The sequence below is a fragment of the Narcine bancroftii genome, chromosome 3, assembly GCF_036971445.1.
Source record: "Narcine bancroftii isolate sNarBan1 chromosome 3, sNarBan1.hap1, whole genome shotgun sequence".
NCBI classification, from domain to species: Eukaryota; Metazoa; Chordata; class Chondrichthyes; order Torpediniformes; family Narcinidae; genus Narcine; species Narcine bancroftii.
The window spans coordinates 47,925,465-47,944,983 of record NC_091471.1 but is presented as its reverse complement, the minus strand read 5'-3'; the positions used below and the strand labels follow the sequence as shown (position 1 = coordinate 47,944,983).

The 19,519-nt window shown below is 39.5% G+C and overlaps 1 protein-coding gene and 1 long non-coding RNA gene across 19 annotated transcripts in view; one reads left to right on the top strand and one right to left on the bottom strand.

Annotated features, from left to right (window-relative positions):
• Nucleotides 1–19,519, bottom strand: part of nedd4l (NEDD4 like E3 ubiquitin protein ligase) — a 533,566-nt gene that overhangs the window by 181,740 nt on the left and 332,307 nt on the right. The gene's annotated exons all lie outside the window — the stretch shown is intronic.
• LOC138757145 (uncharacterized) overlaps nt 1–19,519 on the top strand; it is a 52,122-nt gene that overhangs the window by 915 nt on the left and 31,688 nt on the right. The window lies entirely within an intron of this gene.

The following is a 19,519-nucleotide window of genomic DNA, read 5'->3' as shown; positions in this document are numbered from 1 at the left end:
TTGAAGAATGGAGGGTTAAGAGATTGTCACTTTGTAAACTAGAGGTGATTTCACTGGAATAGAGAAGACTGATAATGTTCTTCGTATGTTTGAAAATTTCCAAACCAATCAGGTAAGTGGATCAGTACAAGAAAATTTGCCTTTACTGACGCAGTCAGGTGTCCGAGGTTTGTGTTGGGGAACACTTTGGATCTAGTAATCATAATACTATTAGTTTTAGGTTATTTATGGAGAAGGATATGGCTTGGACTTAAGTTGAGATTCTTGATTGGAACAAGGCTAATTTCGAGGAGATGTGAAAGGATTTAGGTGTGGATTGGACAATTTATTTTCTAGGAAGGATGGAACAGATAAATGGAGGATATTCAAAGGAGACATTTTTGAGAGTACAGAGTGCTTATGTCCCTGTGTGGATTAAAGGAAAAGTTAGAAAATATAAGGAGTCTTGTTTTTCAAGGGATATGCATTAAATGGTAGGCTATTGAAAAACCTCACAAAGATAAGCGTATACAGAGCCGTTGTCATACCCACACTCCTGTTCGGCTCCGAATCATGGGTCCTCTACCGGCATCACCTACGGCTCCTAGAACGCTTCCACCAGCGTTATCTCCACTCCATCCTCAACATCCATTGGAGCGCTTTCATCCCTAACGTCGAAGTACTCGAGATGGCAGAGGTCGACAGCATCGAGTCCACGCTGCTGAAGATCCAGCTGCGCTGGATGGATCAGAATGGAGGACCATCGCCTTCCCAAGATCGTGTTATATGGCGAGCTCTCCACTGGCCACCGTGACAGAGGTGCACCAAAGAAAAGGTACAAGGACTGCCTAAAGAAATCTCTTGGTGCCTGCCACATTGACCACCGCCAGTGGGCTGATATCGCCTCAAACCGTGCATCTTGGCGCCTCACAGTTTGGCGGGCAGCAACCTCCTTTGAAGAAGACCACAGAGCCCACCTCACTGACAAAAGGCAAAGGAGGAAAAACCCAACACCCAACCCCAACCAACCAATTTTCCCCTGCAGCCGCTGCAACCGTGTCTGCCTGTCCCGCATCGGACTTGTCAGCCACAAACGAGCCTGCAGCTGACGTGGACTTTTACCCCCTCCATAAATCTTCGTCCGCGAAGCCAAGCCAAAGAAGAAAAGATTGAGATGTGCAGAGCAACAAAGGGATTTAGGAGTTATCGTAAATAGTACCCTCAAGGCTGATACTCAGGTAGATGGTGTGGTGAAGAAGGCATTTGGAATGTTGGCCTTCATAAATTGGAGTATTGAATTCAAGAGTAGGGAGGTTATGATGAAATTGTACAAGGCATTGGTGAGGCCAAATTTGGAGTACTGTGTACAGTTTTGGTCACCAAATTATAGGAAGGATATAAACAAAATGGAGAGAGTGCAGAGAAGGTTCACGAGAATGTTGACAGGATTTCAAGGTTTGAGTTACAGGGAAAGGTTGTGCAGACTAGGGTTTTTTTCTCTGGAGCGTAGAAGATTGAGGGGGGACTTGATAGAGGTATTTAAGATTTTAAAAGGGACAGACAGAGTAAATGCGGATAGGCTTTTTCAATTAAGAGTGGGGGAGATTCAAATTGGAGGGCATGGTTTAAGATTGAAGGGGGAAAATTATAAGGGGAACATGAGGGGAAATTTCTTTACGCAAAGGGTGGTAGGAATGTGGAATGAGCTTCCGGCAGACGTGGTTGAGGCGGGATCATTGGTTACATTTAAGGAAAGACTGGATAGTTACATGGAGAGGAGAGGACTGGAGGGGTATGGACCGGGTGCTGGTCAGTGGGACTAGGAGGGTGGGAATTTGTTACGGCATGGACTAGTAGGGCCAAACTGGCCTGTTCTGTGCTGTAAGTGGTTATATGGTTATATTTGAATTTGGTTTGGAGGAAGAGGGATGTGTACAACAGGTACAGACAGTAGGGAATAGATAAGTTGCTTGAGAAATATAAAGTGTGCAAATAAAATCTTAAGAAAGATATTAGAAAGGCTAAAAGGAGATATGAGGCTGCTTTGGCAGGCAAGAAAAAAATAAATCCAAAGGATTTCTTTAGGTACATTAAAAGTAAAAGAATAGTGAGGGATAAAATTGGGGCCCTTAAGGATCAGAGGGGAACACGATGTGAGAAGTCAGAAGAGATGGGGGAAATTTTAAATGATTTCTTCAATATTCACTTAGGAAAGGAACGTTAAGTCAGGTGAACCAAGGAATACTAGAAGTGAGGTCATGGAAAATATACAGATTAATGAGGAGGTAGTATTGGCTATTTGAAAGAGAATAAAGGAGGATAAATATCCAGGTCCTGACAAGATATTCCCTAGGGCCTTGAGGGTTTGTGTAGAAATAGTGGGGCCTCTGACAGAAATATTTAAAAAGTTATTAGCCACAGGGGAGGTGCTGAAGGATTGGAGGGTAGCTCATGTTGTTCCACTGTTTAAAAAAGGCTCTAAAAGTAAACCAGGTAATTATAGGCCTGTGAGTCTGACGACAGTGGTAAATAAATTAATGAAGAGTGTTCTTAGGGATGGAATTTATAATTATTTGGATAACCAGGGACTGATTAGGAGTAGTCAACATACTTGTGTGTGGTAGATTATATTGAACAAATCTTATCAAATTTTTCAAGGAGGTTACAAAGAGGGTTGACAAGGTTCAGCATAAGACATTAGTTAGGAAGATTCAATCATTAGGTATTAATGTTGGAAGTAGTGAAATGGATTCAACAGTGGTTGGATGGGAGAAGCCAGAGAGTAGTGGTGGAAAATTGTTTGTCAACTTGGAGGCAGGTGACTAGTGGAGTGCCTCAGGGATCAGTACTGGATCCATTGTTTTTTGTCATATATATTAATGATCTGGATAATAGGGTAGTAAATTGGATTAGTAAGTATGCAGATGATACGAAGATCAGTGGTGTTGTGGACAATGAAGAAAGTTTTCAAAGCTTGCAGTGGGACATAGGACAGCTAGAAGAGTGGGCTGAAAAATTATAGACAGTGCAGATGCATTGCTGAAGCCAAATTTGGAATATTTTATGCAGTTTTGTTCACCGAATTATAGGAAGGATATAAACAGTATAGAGAGAGTGCAGAGGAGGTTTAAAAGAATGTTGCTGGGATTTCAGGTTTTGAGTTACAGGGGAAGATTGAGCAGGTTGGGACTTTATTGAGGGGTGATTTGATAGAGGTATTTAAAATTAAGAGGAAGACAGATAGAGTAAATGTGGATATGTGGATATGCTTTTTTTTTCCCGTTGAGAGTGGGGAAGATTCAAACAAGAGCATATGGATTGAGATTGGAAGGGGAAGTTTAGGGGAAACATGAGGGGAAATTTCTTCACTCAGAGGATGATGGGAGTATGGAATGAGATTTTGGCCAAAGTAGTAGATGCAGGCTCAATTTTAATATTTAAGGAAAAGTTGAATAGGTATATGAAGAAAGGGCTATGGAAGGTTATGGGGTGGGTGCGGGTCATTGGGACTAGGTGGGAGAATGCATTTGGCATGGACTAGAAGGGCTGAACTGGCCTGTTTCTGTGCTGTAATTGTTATATAGTTGTAGAGGGGGGGTGGGGGACATGCTTTGTGGTGCGGTACAGCGTTAGCGACCCAGGTTTGAATCTGGCGCTGCCTGTAAGGAGTTTGTACGTTCTCCCTGTGTCTGCGTGGGTTTCTTCCAGTTGCTCTAATTTCCTTCCATCCTTCAAAATGCGTGGGGGTTGTAGATTAATTGGGGTGTTTGGGCGTCTTGTGAGCCAGAAGGGCTGGTTATTGTACATCTAAATTAAAATCAAATTTAAAAAATTAGAACATTACAATTAGATTGAAGGGAAATAAGTTCAAAATTGTACTGCAACTCTTGAGTTTGAGTATCTCAGTGAGTGAATGATGAAACTATTGTCAGCAGGTACCTTCAGCAAGAACTATATTTAAGTCCTGATGAATCAACATTAATCAAAAATCCTATTCCAGAATGCCACGAGTCATGTCAGTGTCTTTACAAAATTTCAAATTGCCTCTACCTAGTTAGGGTTGATGGTTGGTTATGTGTTTGGTGATCCATTGGACCAGTTTTTTTATGCAGAATGACTTTGATGCAGAAGTCATTTTAACATACAAGTTAAACCCAAGGATAAAATTTCTGTTACGTTTTTGGCAGATAAATTGGGAAAAGTTTGTTCGAGTAGGTCATATACAAACACTTTAAAACAGACCTTATATAAAATACTGGAGCCCCCTGTTAGACATACTGGCTCCACAGCTTTTGCAAGAGCTTTGAAAAGTCCTCAAGAGACTTCATTAATGGATTGTTGTTTACAAAAGGCAACAGATGAAAGATCTTGTTGGAGCTGAAGATTGTCTGGAAGAGAATTTGTTGTTCTAAGAGGGTCAAGTGGTTTTGCAAGCAGAGAGAGTAAAACAGGCTTTCTCTCAGAGAGAGAGAGAGAGATCACTTCTACAGTATTGCAGTGAGCAGAAACAATTGGGACTGGAACAGGACAAGCTGGCAAGCTTATGGAAAGCCTTTTTGGAAGACGGCCTGGTCAAAGCCATTGTGGTTCATGCAGGAGGAGAGGACTGGCTGTCTAATGTTTCACTTAGAATAGAGAAACAAAAAGGAACTTGTGGTGACCTGAAAGAAAGAGGTTATCATCTGGAGAACCCTGAAGGGGCAAGTTTCATCAGCAAGACACTGGAGTGGCTGATTAAAAATGAATCAGTTGTGGATGTCCTGGAACAACAAATCTCTCTCAAAGATCAGAGCAGTCAGCATTGAATGGAAATAATGAGAAGGGGGAGACCTTAAATTGTAGGGTTTTTTTTGCATCATCTTTTACACAGGAAACTGGCACAGAGTCTACAGAAGTGAATCAAAAAAGCAGAGATGTCATGGAACTTACACAGATTAAAGGAAAGGAGGAGCATGCTGTCTTAAAGAAAATAAGAATGGATAAATCCCCAGGACCTGACAAGATATTCCTTCAGACCTTGAGGGAGACTGGTATGGAATTTGCAGGGGCCCTGGCTGATATGTTTAACATATTCATTGCCACTGGTGAGGTGCCAGAGGATTGGCGGGTAGCTCATGTTCTGTTGTTTAAAAAAATGCTCTAATAATAATCTGGGAAATTATAGATGATGAGCCTGGCATCAGTAGTGGGGAAACTATTGGAAAATTATACAAGTACTTGCTTAGGCAGGGACTGATTATGGATAGTCAACATAGCTTTGTTCATGGTAGTGAAACACAAATGTCTAAATGCTGTGACTCCAGTAAAAACACAAAAATGCTGGAAGAACTCAGCAGGTTTTGCTGTGTCTATCAGACGTTATAGAACTGATATTTTGGGCCTGAGTTCTTCCTCAAGGATTGTGCATAGTAGGTTGTGTTTAACCAATCTTAGAGTTTTTTTGAGGAGATTATCATAAAAGTTGAAGGGAAGGCCATGATCTTACATGGGAGGTTAATGAGAAATGTTCAGTCATTTGGAGTTCATGGTGGGTTAGAGAATTGAATTGAACATTGCCTTTATGGGAGAAGCCAGAGAGTCGAAGTAGATGATTGCCTCTCTGACTGGAGGCCTGTGGCTAGTGGTGCGCCTCAAGGATCGGTGATGGGTTGTTTGTTACCTATATCAATGATTTGGATGATAATGTGATAAATGTTGAGGCAAGTTTATTGTCATCTGATTGCACAAGCACAACCTGACAAAACGGTATATTCCGGTCCTCAGTGCAAAAAATGTAGACACACAACCAGACATAACACACATACAGACAAACCATACATAAGCAGGACAAATATCCATATAAATAAATAAAGTTTGTTTTATGAATCCAGTGTGAGCAGTTCCTTTGGATCAGAAAGTTGGCAGATAAGACAAAGATTGGATGTATAGTGGACAGCAAGGAGAACTTTCAAAGCTTGCCAAGGGATCTGGACCAGCTAGAAAAAAATTGGTAGATGGAATTTAAAACAATGCAGGTGCTGCACTTTAAAAGGACCAATCACAGTAGGCATGCACCATGTTTAAACTTGAAAGTCTGCGGATGCTGTTATTGTAGTAAAAACACAAAAATGCTGGAGGAACTCATTTGTTTAGTTCAGACTTTGTAAAAAGCTAGGCACTGAGGAGTGCGGTAGAACAGAGGGTTCTGGGAATTTAAAACATCATTCCCTGAAAGTAGTGCCAAAAAAAAGAGATTTTGGTATATTGGCCTTCATAAATCAAAGTTGGGATGTCACGGTGAAGTTGCGTAAGGCATTGGTGAGCCCTAATTTGAAGCACTGTGTGCAGCTTTGGTCACCTAACTACAGGAAGGGTATCAATAAGATTGAAAGAGTGCAGAGAAGATTTACAAGGATGTTGCTGGGACTTGAAGAATTGGGTTAGGGTTATGGTTAAGGTTAAACAGGTTAAGATTTTATTCCTTGAAATGCAGAAATATGAGGGGAGATTTAATAGAGGTATACACCATTATGATGGTATAGATAGAGTAAATGCAAGTAGTCTTTTTACACTGAGGTTAGGAGAGATAAAAACTGGAGGACATGGGTTTAAGGTGAAAAGGGAAAAGTTTAAAGGGAACATTCAGGGGAACCTCATGTAAAGAATGGTGGGTGTGTGGAACAAGCTGCCAGCTGAATTGGCAAGTGCAGTCTCAATTTTGACATTTAAGAAATATTTTGATGAGACAGGAGAGGTCGAGAGGGTTATCGTCTGGGTCTAAGTAGTTGAACAAGGCAGAAAAATGGTTTAGCACGGACTAGAATGGCTAAAGGGCCCGTTTCTGTGCTGTAGTGCTCTATGGTTCTAGATATAGGGTACAGAGCTTCAATCAAGCAATGGAAACAGTCATAATAGTATGAAAATGGAGGCACAAACAGAAGGAAAAAAGTAAACTTGCAAGGAACAAAGTAAGAACATGTGGTGCGAGATGGATATATGCCATCATTGCATGGGCTGGAATTTGATCTCAGTGACAAATGAATTGATCCCACAAACCCTCTATATGATTATTCGATGAAGATTAAGATGGTGCTCTGCCCTGATTGGGATCATGAACCTGTAGTAAACAGGAATATCATTGTCTTTCTCCATAAACAAACAGAATGAAGAATCATTAATGACCTTAACAAGGCCTTAACCAAAAAGCATCAATGAATGTTCAATATAAAACTTAAAATAAAGAGGCAAAATAACTGGGATAACAGATGATATAAAAATGATAATATTTATGTTTGTGGATGTGGGGCTGCCAGTGAGGTGCTGGGATAGAAAGAAAACAGGATTGTTTGGCACGAACTTTGGAAACAGACAAGATGAGTTTTAAAGCCAAAAATATTTTCCAGTGCAGGTCACTACAATAAACACAGCAGAGTCACAGCCTGCAACTTGTGCTTTACAGTCTTTATAGAAGGCTATATAAGGCACATGAAAGAATGTGGAGATACACAAGAGATTGCAGAGACTGGTATATGATATAACACACAGAATGACTACAGAAATTAATGGATTAATTCAACAATTAATCTTACAAGCCCATCCCAATTCAAGCAATAAGATCATGCACCAACAAAGAAACACATGGCTATCTGGTAACACACATAGAGAAAGTCATGTTTAAGGTGTTTATTTGGGATTAATATTGAATTAATGACCATTCTGACAACTATCATGAAGACTAGTCATGACGGCCTCAATCCACCAAAATTCACCAACTATTGCAGACAAGTCAACAACTGCCGCCAGTTCGAGTTGCCATCGGGTGACAGAGTTAACTTGAAGAGTGAGGCAATGCTCTTGGGTAACTAGCCTAATTGGTCCATCATCCCATTCACAGTCAGGCCTGACTAACCAAAGGTGCTGGGGTTCTGATTTGGAAGGCCTGAGGCATGTAACAAAAATTGGACAGAGTGGCTAGCAAGGGTCAACCAGAAATTGGTCTGTGGGAGCAGCTCCCTATCAATAACAAGGGGTGGGAAGACATGGTCATGGTGGGGACTAGTTGCACTGAGCAGAAATGATGAAGGATAGGGTGTTAAATACAGAGGATGGTGAGGTCAAATGTGAGGACAAGGAAACCTCTCACCAGGCACCCCAGGTCTAAGGTACTCTAGGTATTGCTGTATTTGGTCTAAGTATGGCCTATTCCCACCCCACCCTTGCATTCACCTGAGCTATCTTTCAGTTCATCTGAAGATCCAGAATGGAGCAGGTTTGATGGATGACCATATAAAAGTCATGACAATGGAGATGAGGGCATACCCAATGTGGCCTGAAGAGCATCTTCGTATGTGGGTGCATCAGGATGTGCATGGAACCAAGGTACAAGGGCACCGAGTGCCACGATGTGCTGAGGTCCCACCTGTCCCTGGTGTTGCGAAGGGTGTGCCTGACCTCTTTGCCACACAGCGTCCCAGACAGAGATGGACATTCAGTGCTGTTGGAAGGACATCAATTTGGTGAAAGACATTAATTTGGACTGCCCGAAACTTGCTGATCTTCCAGCACAGTGAGATATCAGTGAAGGGATGCTGCCAACGGGTAAATTACAGGCTGTAAGTGTACATGCTGAGGCACACACTGAAGCCTGGTGCAGTTAACAGAATGGGATTTTGGGGAAGGATCAGAGTCCGGGGACTTTCCGGGACCGGGCGATGAGGTGCTAAAACTGGTGGCGAAGCCTCTTATACATCAGAGGTACTATGTTGTGAAATGGAATGTAAATGTGAAAATGTCACTCAGAATGTGAAAAAACTTTGCAGCATTTTCCTTTGTATATATTTTTATTGTGAATTAAGTGGGGGGAGGGGGGAAGTCAGGTCCACATGGATACCATTGCCCTATCTTTACTTCCACTCAGCCCTGGGAAACCTGGATTGAAAAGAAAGTCACATCAGGCTCCTATTTATTGACCATAGCTCTGACTTCAGTACCAGAATTCCAAACAAACTGATGTCCAAATTTCTGCATCCCCCTCAACTTCCTGACCTGCAGACCACAGAGAGGATTAGCAATAATACTTCCTCCAGATAAATCCTTAACAAGATTGTGTGTTCAGAATCCAACTATACTCCTTATTGCCTCATGACTGTGTGGCCAAATAACACTCTAACTCCACTAACAAGTTTGCAGATGGTACCAACATTTCAAGTAACAAGAAGATGGATTGAAATGTGTCTGCTTAGAAAAGAGATGGAGGTGAATTTCTTGAGTCGGAAAGTTGCTAATCTGTGGAATTTGTTGCCACAGGCAGTTGTGGAGGCTAGGTCATTGAGTGTATTCAAGACAGAGATTGATTGGTTCTTGATTAGCCAGGGCATCAAAAGTCATACGGAGAAGGTCGGGCAGTGGGGCTGAGTGGGTAAAGGGATCAGCTCATGATTAAATGTCAGGGAAGACTTGATGGGCTGAAAAGTCTATTTCTGTTCCTATGTCTTATGGACAAGGAATACAGGAAGGAGATGGAGTTTCTGGTGTTGTGGTGTCAGGACAACAATATCAGCAAAATTAAGAGCTGATATTGACTACAGGAAACAGGGGCTGGGGGTTTGCCACATGCCCTTGCCTGCCTCAACGGCCTTGGTCTAACCACATTGATGTGCTTTCTTCACCAGAGTGTCAACCACTCTGATTCCTCAGGGCCTGTTGAGAATGGCTGCTCTGGACCTGCCCATGCTTTTTCCCCTCTTTGTCCAACTCTTTAGATTTCTCGACATCCAGGGTTCCTTGTACTAGTTATCTTGGCTTTCACCTTACAGGAATGTGTTGGCACACAACTCTCATCATTTCTCCTTTAATCCATGCTTTGCTGTTGTAATGTTATGAATGTTTTCTACTGTGCAGATGTAGACTTGCAGATAAATGCTCCTTGTTACTTATACAAAGTAATGTCTTAATGAAATTGGCCTTTACCCAATTTCTTATTCCTGGTACTTTCAAATCTTTATGCATGACCACTTTGAGGTATACTAAGCTTTGGTCACTATCACTACAATATTTCCCAAAAGACAGTGTCTCGACCTGTCTATATTCCACAAGACAAGAGTAATATTCCTTCCTCCTTGGTCCATTTACATACTGTGTCAAAAACCTCTCCAGGACACAATTCAAAAGTTTTGTCTCCTCCAGGCATTTTATTTTAAGGCAACTTCAATATTTGGGAAACTGAAATGACCCATACCTATTTTTAATCATGTATCTCTGCAATTTGATGAAATACATGTTTTTACATCTTCTGATAATAGTGAAGTGGTCTGTAATATGCATCCAGCAAAGTGATGACATATTTGTTCCTAATTTCGACCCACATGTCTTTATTTGCCAAGTCTTCTCAGATAACCTCCCTCAATACAGAGGTAATGCATTCTTTGATTAACAGCACAATGCCATTTCATTTACATCTCGGGTTAGTCAAGTTGCCAGTCCTGCCCTCCTTGGACATGATCTACATCTCCATCCAATATACTGAAAGCTCCATCACACCCTGGACATACTCTTTTCTGGGGAGAAGGCTTAAGAATGTGAAAACACACATCAGCAGGTGATGAGATAGCATCTTCCCTGCAGCTATTAGGCTCCTGAATGAAATAAGAATTTTAGTGCCTATGTACTTTGTACAATGTGTATGACAATAAACTCAGCATAATGAACCCCAGAGCTGTGTTATCATTCTATCCTTTCTCGGTGCTAATTGTTCTTCCTTTTCATCGTAAACCCATACTTTGTAGCTTGTGTTTTTTATAAGGCTATATCAATGTTAGAGATAACCTGTGAGAAGAACCCTTCTTTCACTGTACTAGATGTTTTGTGACAAATAAATAAACTTGAAACAAATGAAGGATAACATATTAGTTCTACTGTTAGTTTCTTGTCAGCAAGCCATTCTTCTATCCATGTCAAAATGTTATTCCCTATACCACTAGCTTTTATTTCCTAAATAATTCTTAATTTTTTTATTTTTCACACTATGAACCATATTAATCAAAATACACACAAACATTTCCTTCTTGAATATACAGTGTCATTTTCTCCCCTTTTTCCCCCCTCCCTTCCCTCCCTCCCTCCCTCCCTCCCATCCCCCTCCAAACTCATTAAACGTTCAACATGTACAATACAATAAACCCATTAAACAATGTCATCACACAATGAAAATAAACAAGAAAATTGTGTCATCTACTTATACACACTGGGTCAAGTTCATTTCGTCTTCTCATTCTATCATTTTAGGGGGTGGAGGTCCACGGTAAGCCTTCTCTGTTGTGTTCCATGTACGGTTCCCAAATTTGTTCAAATAATGTGACTTTATTTTTTTAAATTATATGTTATGCTTTCCAATGGAATACATTTATTCATTTCCATGTACCATTGCTGTACTCTCAGGCTCTTTTCTGATTTCCAAGTTGACATTCTACTTTTTTTGCTACAGCTAAATCTTTTTTGCACTTCATCCAGTTTAAGACCTAATTCTTTACTTCTTATATTACTTAGAAGAAAGATCTCTGGAGTTTTAAGTATGTTGCTTTTTGTGATAAATAGAAAAGTATTTTTTGGGAAATCATTTGAACAGATGAAGTACAAATATGGAATAACTCATGGTACAATGTTTGCATACCGCCAACTGAAAACCTTCTTAAAGGACAAATTGGGAAACAGACTGAGATTACCAGAAGGAAGCAGCTTTGAATATGTGATTACAGACACAATGATAATTAAAAGATTTATAACAAACATGTACATCAAACTGCAAGAGAAAGAAAATGATGAAATAAACTATAAACCCAAACAAAAGTGGGAACAAGATCTAAACAAAGATAAAAAATGAAATATGGGAAAAGCTCCGGAACTATGAGAGATATAAATACAAGGTTACGCATGATACAATATAACTGGTTACACAGGCTATATATCATGCCCCAAAAGTTAATTAAATGGGATCCAACAGTATCAGATAGATGTTTTCGCCGTAAGAAGGAAACAGGAACAACAGTACATGCAATTTGGGCATGTGAGAATGTGAAAAAATTTTGGGAAAATCTTTTCCCTAAATAATTCTTGATGCAACACCTGACCAATTGCCTTTGGAAATCTGAGTATAGCACAGCTACTGTTAGTTCATCAAAGTTCTCCAATAAATTGATCCATGTTATTGGACTCTTTAATCTAGATCCATGAACCAATAGTCTGGAGTCAAGAGTACAAATTCTCAAAGCAACTTAAGTTCAATTCAGTAACAAAATGCAGGATAGAAATAAGTTCAAATTTATTATCATCCATTTGTACGTATATAACCCAATGAAGCAGCATCTCGCCAGAACATGAGGAATGCACAAAAACACAATACACAGTATGTAATGATCACATAAATAATCAAAAGAAAAATATATAAATATTTAGGATGATTTTCACAGTTACAGGATACAGGTACACGATCCTTTATCTGGAACCTTTGGGGGACTGTGTGTTCCGAATTTCAAATTTTTCCGGATTTCGGAAAGCCCACCCGAATTGTGCTGCTGTATCGACCCCCACCTCCCAGTTGCCCAGCCACCTCCCCGACTGCTGGTCCCTCGCTCACTTCCTCCGACTGCCAGTCCCTCGGCCGCTTCCCTTAACCGCCGGTCCCTTGGCTGCCTGGCCACCTCCCCTGACCATAGACTCCCCTGACTCACGCTGCTGGTCCCTCGGCCGCCCGAGTCATGCTGCCGCCCCTCTCCCCACTTGCCGGATTTTGGAGCTTTGCGGATATTAGATGTCCGGATGAAGGATCGTGTACCTATACTGTTCATCGATCTCACAGCCTGAGGGAAGAAGCTATTTCCCAGCCTTCAGTCCTGATTTTGATGCTCCAGTACCTCATCCTTGATGGTAATGGGTCAAAGATCCTGTGTGCTCCATGGCAATAGTCCTCAGTAATTCTTTGAGCCATACTTACACAACACTCCCAGGAAATGTTGTCTACAGAAGAAATGTAAATCCCAGCAATCTTCCAGTTTGATGCTTTCCAGCTACCATCCCTCACAATGATGCAGCCAGAAAGGACGCTCTCAGTTGTGCTCTTGTAAAAGATTGTCAAGATGAGGCCCGGTTGCCTTGGGATCCTCAACCTCCTCAGGAAGTGAGGCACTTCTGCACCTTCCTGACTAATGAGGTGTTGCGAGTCACTTATATGCACACAAAGGAACTTTGTGCAAAGTATTTGCATTATTGGTAGGTGTGACTAGGGTAATCATCAACAGTTACCCAACAAGGCTGCGAACACAACTCCTTAATGTACTCCATATACACAGGACAACAATTTCTGCCTCAATCTCAACAAAATGAATGAGCTGATCATTAGCTTCATGAAGTTGGGTGGAGCACTGGCTTCTCAAGTTGATGCCCAGGTCCTTCATCAATGTTATAAAAATGGAGATGATAGAAAGCTTTAATTTTTTTTCGGTGTAAATATTACATATCTGTCCTGATCCAATCACATTGATGCCATGGCCAAGAAAGTGCACCAATGCTTCTATTAGAAGGATTAAGAAATTCACCATATCCCCAACATCTCCTACTAGCTTTTATAGAGGTACCATAGAAATTATCCTGTCAGATAATACAAGAACTGCACTGTCTAAGACTGCAAGATACTGCAGAGAATTGTGATTCCATATCAGGCCATCACAAAAACCAACCACCCTTCTACCAACTTGATCAATATTTCCTGCTGCCTTGGGAACACAGCCATCACACTAAAAGATCTATCCCAACCTGGTCAACCTCTCTTTTTTCCTGTTTCATTGAGCAGAAGATCACGTTTTAAAACACAGCAACAGATTCAAGGAGAATTTCTTCCTCACTGCTATCAAGCTATTTAATGGACCTTCCATTCATAAAATTATACTGCATTCATGACACTTTTTCTCCACTACACTCTTCTCTGCACTTTTGATTTGATTTTGTACTACCTAAATAGGTTGACTTGCCTGGAAAGCATGCAAAACAAAGCTTTTTGTTTCCAAAGCTGTATCTCAGTATACTTGACCATAAACAGGACAATTCAGTTCATCCAAATCATTGTGGAGACAACATCCAATCTTCACATTGAGAACATTCTTCATCATGTTCCATCCCATTCTCTCTCTGGTCAGTGCAATAGATTCAGAACATATCCAGTGGTTCAAAATGAACTTCCTGAGGCACTGTGGACCATTGAGAGAGGCAATTGTATTCTACCACAAACTGTACACTCATGGCTGAACATAACTATTACCATCAGGTAAGGGGAAAAGCCATTCTTTAATAAGCAGAAGACTGTGGAAGAAGAGGCATCAATCTCATGAAGCTGTAATACAGGAACAATTGCAAACTCAGGAGGAGAAACAGCATGCAATATGGAAAATCAAGCTAATGCATAATTGAAGTAACACAGTCCTGCTTGATGAAGTCTACTCATCTCATGAAAGAATAAAAGATCACTGGGAATTCTCCACTGTTATGATGGATGCCATTGTTCGAGGTCAAGTCCAGGCTGAAGGACGACACTGAGAGTGGGGTACAAAACCCAAGAATTCTCAACTGCTTTATCAATATCCTTTCCTCCATCATAAGATCAGAAGAGAAGAGAGTCACTGATGGCTCAGTTTTCAGTTCCATTTGCAATTCTCTGGATCATGAATCCATCTGTGCCAACACACAGCAAGGCCCCATCAGACAGTAAGTGACCTCTTTCAACAACAGGAGTTTTAAAAGAACTGCTTTCAATTACATACTTTCCACACACTTAATACATTTGAGACAGTCCTGTTCTTGCTTCTAACTCAGTGGTAATCTTTTAACAAAATATATTTGAAATTGAACTTATTTTCTTACTCTAATCTATATCAAGTCTTCTTTTATTTCGCTTTTTTTTTTAACTTATTTTGACAAAACCATCATTACCTCATCATTTTTTTATAAAACAAGCCTGATAAGATGATAAAATGTTATGATGTAAAAATTGCATATCATTACGCATATGTATCAGTCTCCAATTTGTACATTAATTATTCATCACCCAGCAGAGGAAAAAGCAATTATTCTTTTAAATGAAATAAAGTTTAAATAAAGTTAATCCCTCATTCTCATTGTAAAACCCAGCACCCAGGCTAAGAACTCAATTCCTCTTTTGAGGCTGAAGCATATATTTTAAGATACTAGCCTTTCTGCAGAATTCCAAAGCGAGTGTTTCTCACTACATTCGTACTTCAACAATAAATCAACCTATTTCAAATGGTTTTATTAATTTATTTTGCTCCTCTGTTTGTAATTTCGGTAGTTCACTTTTAGTTAGAAATTCATCTATTTTGTCTTCTTTCCCTTCATTTTCAGTTTGATATAGTTGTTCGTAAAATTCCCTGAAGTTTTCGTTGATCTCTGTTGGGTTATATGTAATTTGTTTGTCCTTTTTCCTTGATGCCAATACCTTTCTTTTAGTTTGTTCTGTCTTAAGCTGTCACGCTAGTATTTTGTGCGTTTTTTTTTCTCCTAGCTCATAATACTTCTGTTTTGTCTTCATTATGTTCTTCTCCACCTTATATGTTTGTAGTGTTTCATATTTTATTTTCTTGTCTGTCAATTCTCTTCTTTTAGTTGTATCTTCCTTTATTGCTAATTCTTTTTCTGTATTTATTTCCCTTTCCAACTGTTCTATTTCTCGATTGTAGTCCTTCTTCATCTTAGTCACATAACTTATTATCTGTCCTCTGATGAATGATTTCATTGCGTCCCATAGTATAAATTTATTTTTCACTGATTCCGTATTTATTTCAAAGTACATTTTAATTTGTCACTCAATTAATTCTCTAAAATCCTGTCTTTTAAGTAGCATGAAGTTTAATCTCCATCTATACATTCTTGGTGGGATGTCCTCTAGCTCTATTGCCAATAACAGGGGTGAGTGATCCGACAACAATCTAGCTTTATATTCCGTTTTCTTAACTCTTCCGTGAATGTGGGCTGATAACAGGAATAGGTCTATCCTTGAGTATGTTTTATGTCTACTCGAATAATATGAATATTAATTTTCCTTTGGGTGTTGTTTCCTCCATATATCCAAAAGTTGCATTTCCTGCATCGATTTAATTATAAATTTGATTACTTTGTTCTTTCTGTTAGTCTTTTTTTCCAGTTTTATCCATGTTTGAGTCCAAATTAAGGTTAAAATCCCCTCCTATTAGTATATTCCCTTGCGTATCTGCAATCTTCAAAAATATATCTTGCATAAATTTTTGATCTTCTTCATTAGGTGCGTATACATTGAGTAAATTCATTTGGAAGAAGATGCACGTAGAAAGGAATAAAATAAATTATCAACTACCAAAATTAATATTGACACAAAATCAACTAATCCCTTTCACAATAAATGACCTTTCCTTCAGAGAATGGGAGAGAAAAGGGATCAAAAGAATAGAAAATTGTTTTTCGGGAAATAAATTATTATCTTTTGAACAAATGAATGACAAATATAATATAACTCACAATACAAGGTTTGCATACCACCAACTGAAAACCTACTTGAAGGACAAATTGGGAAACAGTCTGAGGTTACCAGAAGGAAGCAATTTTGAATATTCATTTAAAAATTTATAACAAACATGTACATCAAACTGCAAGAAAAGGAGAACGAGGAAACAAACTGTAAACCTAAACAAAAATGGGAACAAGATCTAAACATAAAGAATGAAACATGGGAAAAGCTATGTTCCGGAACTATGAGAAATACAATAAACACGAGGTTACACATGATACAATATAATTGGTTACACAGGCTATACATCACACCCTAAAAGTTAAATAAATGGGAGCCAACAGTATCAGACAGATGTTTTCGCTATAAGAAGGAAACGGGAACAACAATACATGCAATTTGGACATGTGAGAAAGTGGAAAAATTTTGGGAAGATCTAAACCATATATTAAATAAAATCACAAAAAGCAATATACCAAAAAACCAGAGAACTTCCTTCTAAGTAATATAAGAAATAAAGAATTTGGACTCGATTTGGATGGAGCACAAAAAATATTTATTATGATAGCCCTAGCTGCAGCAAAAAAATGTATTATGTCAACCTGGAAATTAGAAGATAACTTGAGAATACAACAATGGTACATAGAAATAAATAAATGTATTCCATTAGAAAAAAAACATATAATTTAAAAAATAATATCACAATATTCGAAGAAATATGCGAACCATACATGAAATACAATAGAGAAATCCTACCATGAACTTTCACCACCTAAAATGACAGAAGGAGAAGACAACGAAATGAACTGACTCAGTATATAAAAGTAAAAGATAAAAATTTCTTGTTTATTTTTATTAAGTGACGACATTGTTTAACGGATTTAATGTATCTTATAGATTGAACTTTGAATAAATGGGATGGGGGGAGAGGGAGGGAGGGGGGGAGAGGGAGGGAGGGGGGGAAAAGGGGAGAAAATGACACTGTATATATTCAAGAGAAAAATGTCTGTATGTATTTTGGTCAGTATGGTTTATTGTGTGAAAAAAAATTTAAAAAAAAACAATAAATCAACCTATTCACATCTTCCTAATCTCGCCAGACTTGAACTCTGCTTTAAAATATCTCCATGCCTGCAGATTTAACTACTTGGATGTTCACCTGACTGGTCTCAGCATTTATTCCACACAATGTGTTGTACTTTAGAAAGTCAAAGCAGGAATGGAGTTTCAGTTACAGCAAGCCCCGAGAGAACATGTAGAACAGAGACACCTTGGTGTACAGGTATGTTGTTTTCTGAAAGTGGCAACACAGGTAGATTTAAGAACACTTGCCATCATCAGTCAAGACATTAACCACAGGAGTTGGGTTCTGGAGTGGGGTCACATTTGGAACCTTGTGGGTAGTTCAAGGTAGCAAGACTGCCATTACAGTCCAGAAAAGATTCTGAAGAAGTTGTCGAAACCGAAGGCCTCGTGTTAAACAGTCTGGAAATGTTGGGGCTTTATTTTACCCTGGAGATTGGGAGTCTAAGGAGGGTCCTTGTTGAGGTATATCAAGTCAGGAGGGGAGCAGATAAGGCAAATGGACACGATCTTTTTGATGTGGTAGGGGAATCTAAAACTAAAGGTTTTAAATTAAAAGTTAGAGGGGTAAGATTTAAAAAGGATCTGAGGGGCAATGTAAAAATACCAAAGATGGTGGGTATATGAAAAGAACAGTTAAAGGAAGCTGTTGAGGTGAGTACAATTATGACATTTCAAAGATATTTAGACAGGCAACGTGGAATTAAGATTTATTTCAAGGCAAGGCAATTTCCATTGTTGGGCATCCTTCTTCAAAATTATGACCCATTCATTAAGACACAGCTAACCATTAAAATGGTGTGGCATTAACTCATTCATTGGAAATGGCAGCCATAGATGGTTGAAATATCAAATTCTAAAAAGAATAAGTTTAAGGAGAAGGGCAGAGTGTTTAAAAGGTGATGTGCAAAATTTTTGTTATATACTCAGAGTCTTGGGTGCCTGGAATGTGGTAAAAGCAGGTACAACAGCGATAAGACATTTATGCATACACATGAAATAGCAGGGAATAGAGGGATACAGATCATGTACATGCAGATTGGATTAGTTAGATGTGGTGGGCTATGCTCAAGTTCAAACAATGAAAAATGTATAAAAAATACAGTGACACAGGTAGTTTTGAAATCAGACCAGTCGGTATCTCACACATATTACCACAAGTAAGACACAATCCGAGAGAGAGAGAGAGAGAGAGAGAGAGAGGGTGACAGTGCTTAGTTAGCATGCAACAATGGCAAAATTATTTTAATTATAGGGTTCATTCAAAAGTCTCATGATGCTAAAAAGAAACGGCCCTTGAATTTGGTGTTCTGATAGCTTGCACATGCAAACCTTCTTCCTGATGGGGTGAAGAGAGTGCAGCCAGGGTGGGATGAGTCTTCTTAAATGTTGGCTGCTTTTTCAAGGGAGCCAGAATTAGAAACAAAGTCAATGGAGAAAAGTGCGGTGTGTGTATGATGTCCTGACCCACATTCCAAACCCTTGGCAGCCTTTTGCAGACTTGGGCAAAGCAGTTCAGGCACTCTGACAGGTTGGTTTCAATTGTGCAGCTGGTGATGGATCAAAGTTCCTCAGACTTCTGAGGCAGTAAAGGCACTGGTGCATTGCTTGGTCATTACATTGATGTGAATGGACAAGGATAAGTCACTGGAAACATTTACCTTTTGGAACAAAGCCATCTACCATCTCCAGCTTTGCACCAGTGATGTGGACTGGAGCTGGTAGACTCCAGGTCTATCACCAGCTCTATGGCCTTGCTAATATATGGGAGATAGGTTGGTGTCTAGCATTACATCACAATTCCATCAATCTATCTTCCATACCCCAGTGCATCACTGTTAGACGTCCTGCCTATGGCAAAAGTGTCACCCACACAATTATAGATGGAGTTCAAGCTATGTTTGGCCATGCAGACATGGGAGCAGAGTAGAGGAC